General features: G+C 40.6%; 1 pseudogene; it reads left to right on the forward strand.

Moving 5' to 3' along the window:
* The first annotated feature begins 726 nt into the window (after window positions 1-726).
* Window positions 727-2260, forward strand: LOC120865877 (annotated as a pseudogene).
* The last annotated feature ends 3447 nt before the right edge of the window (window positions 2261-5707 follow it).

The following is a 5707-nucleotide window of genomic DNA, read 5'->3' on the forward strand; positions in this document are numbered from 1 at the left end:
ATAAGAGAAAAATATATTTCTTTGTGCTGCCTCCACAAAACCATTCAACTGGTTGGGCTACGGATGGGTGCCTGTGAAGGGCAGTGAAAGAGCAAGTGCGCAAACAGGATTTTCTCTCGTTCACACCCCACTGAGCTGTACAGTAGGGAAAGCAATCTACTGAGAGTGTAACAGACCAGGGTGTGAATTTCACTGTAAGCACTTATCTGTTGTGTCATGCTGGGAAAATTTTTTTTAACCTCTGTAAGCTTCAGGTTCCATATCTACAATAAAGCCTTGTAACAAAACTCAGTTACAACAATGGGCATTTATTCTTGTGTTCATAGTTTGTAGGTCCACTGCAGGTTGGCTGATTTGGAGAGGCTCTGTTTCAAGTGATTGGTGAGCTGGGATCACCTCCTCATTGTGGGTTTAACTCAGAATTTCTCTACATGGATGAATTCTTGGGTCTAGAATGAAGGCACTCAGCCACCTCAGGGAAGCTCTTCACATTAGAATAGGCACAAGAAGACATGTGCAACATCATAAACCAGGTCCATGCTTTTGGTTGCATCATAGACACTGAGCATTCCATTGGCCAAAGCAAGTCACATGACCAACGCCAACATCAATAGAGATGGGCAACATACAAGGGGGACTGAAATATTTGACTATCATGATTTCCTTTTACATAAAATGGAAATAAGTATTAATTTTAAGAAATGTAGCTCCCTCCCAGCTGGAACCATGGAGAAGGCAGAAGAGAAGAAAAAGAAGGTCCTTGCTATGCCAGAAACCATTAAGTAAAAGCAAAAGAATTTCACAGAGCTTAAGCTCCAGCACCTGAGAAAGAAGTTTTCCCAAAAGATACTTCAAAAGGCAAAGACAAAGCTTATCTATGAAAAAGCTAAGCACTTTCATAAGGAATACCGGCAGATGTACAGAACTGAAATTCAAATGACTAGGATGACACAAAAAGCCAGCAACTTCTATGTACCCGCAGAACCCAAATTGGCCTTTGTCATCAGGATCATAGGTATCAGCTGTGTGAGCCCAAAGATTTGAAATGTGTTTCAACTTCTTTGCCTACGTCAGATCTTCAATGGCCACCTTTGTGAACTGCCAACAAGGCACCTTTGTGAAGCTCAACAAGGCTTCACTTAACACACTGAGAATTGTGGAACCTACATTGCATTTGTTGTTATTCACTCACTCAGTTGTGTCTGACTCTTGGCAACCCCGTGGGTTGCAGCATGCCAAGCTTCCCTGTCCTTCACTATCTCCCAGAGTTTGCTCAAACTCACGTCCATTGAATCGATGATGCCGTCCAACCATCTCATCCTCTGTCGTCCCCTTCTCTTCCTGCCTTCAATCTTTCCCAGCATCAGGGGCTTTTCTAATGAGTCAGCACTTCGCATCAGGTGGCCAAAGTATTGGAGCTTCAGCTTCAGAATCAGTCCTTCCAATGAATATTCAGGGTTGATTTCCTTTAGGATTGACTGGTTTGATTTCCTTGCTGTCCAAGGGACTCTCAAGAGTCTTCTCCAACACCACAGTTTGAAGGCATCAATTCTTTGATGCTCAGCCCTCATGATGATCAAACTGTCACATCTGTACATGACTACTGGAAAAACCATAGTTTTCACTATACAGACCTTTGTCAGAAAAGTAGCATCTCTGCTTTTCAATATGCTGTCTAGGTTTGTCATAGCTTTTCTTCCAAGGAGTAAGCGTCTTTTAATTTCATGGCTGCAGTCACCACCTGCAGTGATTTTGAAGCCCAAGAAAATAAAGTCTGTCACTATTTCCATTTTTTCCCCATCTGTTTGCCACAAAAGTGATGGTACTGGATGCCATAATCTTAGTTTTTTGAATGTTGAGCTTTAAACCAGCTTTTTCACTCTCTTCTTTCACCTTTATCAAGAGACTCTTTAGTTCCTCTTTGCTTTCTCCTAATAAGGTTACCCAAATCTGAAGTCTGTAAATGAATTGATATATAAGCATGGTTATGGCAAAGCTAAAAGAAGTCAATTTTCCTGACAGATAACGTGTTGATTGTTCAGTTTCATGGGAAATATGGCATTATCTGCATGGAGGATCTGATTCATGAGATCTATGTTGCTGGAAAGCACAGTTCAAAGCAGCAAACAGCTTGCTGTGGCCCCTTAAATTGTCTTCTCCATGAAGTGGAATGAGGAAAAAGACCACCCGTTTTGTAGAAGGTGGAGGTGCTGGAAACAGGAAAGAGCAGATCAACAGACTTATCTGAAGGATGAACTGAGGTATCTACCGAGATTATTTTTACAGTGTGATCAGTTAATAAACAGTGATTGCTTAAAAAAAAAAAGATGTGATAATAGAATGGTTTGTAAGGTATGAAGAACCATCTAAGAGTAAAGTACTATAATTACTTTTTCAAAGAGAAGCACTAATAGTCAGCAGAATGTGTTTCTATTTCAAGAGAAGTTGATATTTTGTAAAACAATATGCCAGTTCTTGCCCAGGGGATGATAGCTGCTCAGCCCTTTAAAGTAACTGGTGAAAATGTCATTTGCAGACAATAGGCTGTGTCTGCCAAGCTTGGCATTTTGATGGTTATTTTAATGTCTTGGGCAATTAATTGCTGGCAGTAAATATTCACACATTTCAGTGAAATGGCTAGGTGGCATGAGATTTTAAATTCAGTTTAGGAAGTAGGCAGTCAAATCTGACAATACACATATGACTAAAAAGGGTGCCACGGAAATAGCTGGAAGGTGAAGACTTAGAATCAAATGAACTAAATCAAGTCTTAGAGAAGACAAAGTAAGTGAGGATAATTCACTCCTTTCCTCATCAATCACGTGGCCAGGGCTCTTTTCTGTGCTCTAGATCAAATTATTCTAACTGTTCTCCTGCTGGATTATGATGTATGCCAACTGAGGGGAAAAAAAAAAAAACATGGCTCATTAATAAGGATTCTGTTGATAGGCCACTCAATGCACTAATTGTTTTAGTAGGCTTTGTTGATAATCTAAAGCTCTCTGGATTTTGAGTATAAATCCAGTGCTGAACACAACAGTTCTCTGGATTGCCTGTTTCACTAGTCCATTATGATCCAGGAAATGCTCCCCTTGCTGCTTTTCCCCATAAATAGAGTTGTACTATACAATTATCTACATATATATGTATGTATAAATCAGTTCAGTTCAGTTGCTCAGTTGTGTCTGACTCTTGGCAACCCCATGGGTTGCAGCATGCCAAGCTTCCCTGTCCTTTGCTATCTCCCAGGGTTTGCTAAAACTCATGTCCATCGAATCGGTGATGCCATCCAACCATCCTCTGTTGTCCCCTTCTCCTCATGCCTTCAATCTTGCCCAGCATCAGGGTCTTTTCTAAAGAGTCAGTTCTTCCCATCAGGTAGCAAAAGTGTTAGAGTTTCATACGATCTATCTATCTATCTATCTATCTATCTATATATTAGCTTCTCTTGTGGCTCAGCTGGTAAAGAATCTGCCTGCAAAATGGGACACCTGAGGTTGATCCTTGGGTTGGGAAGATCCCCTGGAGAAGGGAAAGGCTACCCACTCCAGTATTCTGGCCTGGAGAATTCCATGGACTGTGAGGTTGCAGAGTTGGACACGACTGAGGGACTTTCACTTAACTTCACTTCATATATATATATATATATGATCAACTGCCTCAAGACGTTTAACCATCACTAATTTTATTGTAGGCCTGGTTACCCATAATGTAATGTAAGAGACAGCTATCTCATGAAATAGCATGTAAGTAATACAGCTAGTAAGATTAATAAAGCTTTCAGGGGGATTTAAGCCATGACCTTCTGGAACCAAATTGACTCCCAAAATGATCACCAAGGCTAGAAAGTGAAACACTTAAGGCAGAAATCTAATTTTTCATGTGTCATTAAATGTGTTATATTATGGGGATGCTAAGAGTCGGGCACAACTGAGCGACTTCACTTTCACTTTTCACTTTCATGCATTGGAGAAGGAAATGGCAACCCACTCCAGTGTTCTTGCCTGGAGAATCCCAGGGACAGAGGAGCCTAGTGGGCTGCAGTCTGTGGGGTCGCACAGAGTCGGACACGACTGAAGCGACTTAGCAGCAGCAGAGGATTCTTCTGGTGTGAAAATACATTCAATTTGAATTTTAATTCAATTTCAAGTGCCTCCTTGAGATGCTGTAAGATTATGGAGGTCAATGTGACTTTGTAACACAACTTAATCAAAGGGACTTCAGAATTCAGTAGGCTAATAGCCTGGTTACTATCATTTAAGGGTTTGTTTCTGTTAAGGCTTCAATGTGGGCAATTACATCTTCTAATTCTACTGAAGGCACAAAAATAGCTGCTAAATGGTCATACCAGTGGAACACAGATCTCTGAGTCCACCAGGCTTGTGTTAATGGCAAATTTGCTAGATTCACACCTAACTTAGCACTCAAGTGGCCTTGAGAACAAAGGAATCCTAAAGTATACATTCCTATCCATCCTGGTGGAAGCCAGGGCTGTAGATAGGTGCTTCAGAGCTATTGAGTTGCATTAGGTGTGACCCTGTATATTTCTGGTTGCCTGACCTGATTTGTTCCATAACAATCACTATCTTTAAGGGAAATAAGATTTTGGCACTTTTCATAAGGCACCCAGGCCAATTTTCTAGTGTTATTAGACTCATTATTTTTTCTGGGTGCTGTTCTCAGTCATGTTTGACTCTTTGCAACCTCATGTGCTGTCGCCCGCCAGGCTCCTCTGTCCATGGGATTCTCCGGGCAAGAATACTGGAGTGAGTTGCCACTTCATCCTCCAAGGGAACCTTCCTGACCCAGGGATTGAACCTGTGTCTCTTGTATCTCCTGCACTGGTAGGCCAATTCTTTACCACTAGCTCTACCTGGGATAGTGCGATTTAATTGTTCCCAACATAGTGGGGTCTTTAAACTTAACCACACCCTGGTGTTAGCCATGTAAGTCCATCCCATAACTCAGGAAGGGTCCCATGTAACAATCGGAAAGTTACAACTTTCTATTGAAATGTAGCTCATTGTTCTGACTGAGATTGAATAATTTTAAAGGAAAGCTCATATTTATGGCCAGAATCAGAGTGAGTATGCTTGACTGTCTGAGTAAGGGTGTCCTTTCTATCAGTAGCGTTAGAGGCTTGGATAGAACTTTTTGTTCAATAGTTGATGTATTCATGCCAGAGGAAATTTTGAAATAACTTTCTAATTTCTCTAGAGATAAATTACAAGATCTTTGTCACATGAGAAGGCAGTAGAAACGTATATAGTTAAAAGCATTAAAAATGTATTAAAGGACCTCACATATATTGGTAAGAATAATAATATAATTTTTTTTCTGGTTTTTTTTTTTTTTTTTTTTTTGGTTAATGTTTGGAACACTTCCAGAAAAAAATAAACTTATTGAGCCTCAAAACAGCCCTTCTTTCCCACAGAGGGGAACCCTTTTGGTAAATCACTTGGAAAACTTTTGCTCCCCTTTTCACACAGCTTTTCTAAACAGGACAGACTTTCTCCTTTTGCTCTTCTGCCTTGGCCCGTTCTCTTTATCAGCTTTTAAACTGGACAATTTTTCTTGTTCTTCTCACTGCTCTGACCACACAGTATAGTCAATATAGACGGTAGTTATAGGGGGGAAGCGGGAAATACCATTACCTTTATGTCCAGGAGCTACTGTATACACTGAGCCCAAATATAAATCACTCTTA

This window comes from Oryx dammah, unplaced genomic scaffold (assembly GCF_014754425.2).
Source record: "Oryx dammah isolate SB20612 unplaced genomic scaffold, SCBI_Odam_1.1 HiC_scaffold_7, whole genome shotgun sequence".
NCBI lineage: Eukaryota > Metazoa > Chordata > Mammalia > Artiodactyla > Bovidae > Oryx > Oryx dammah.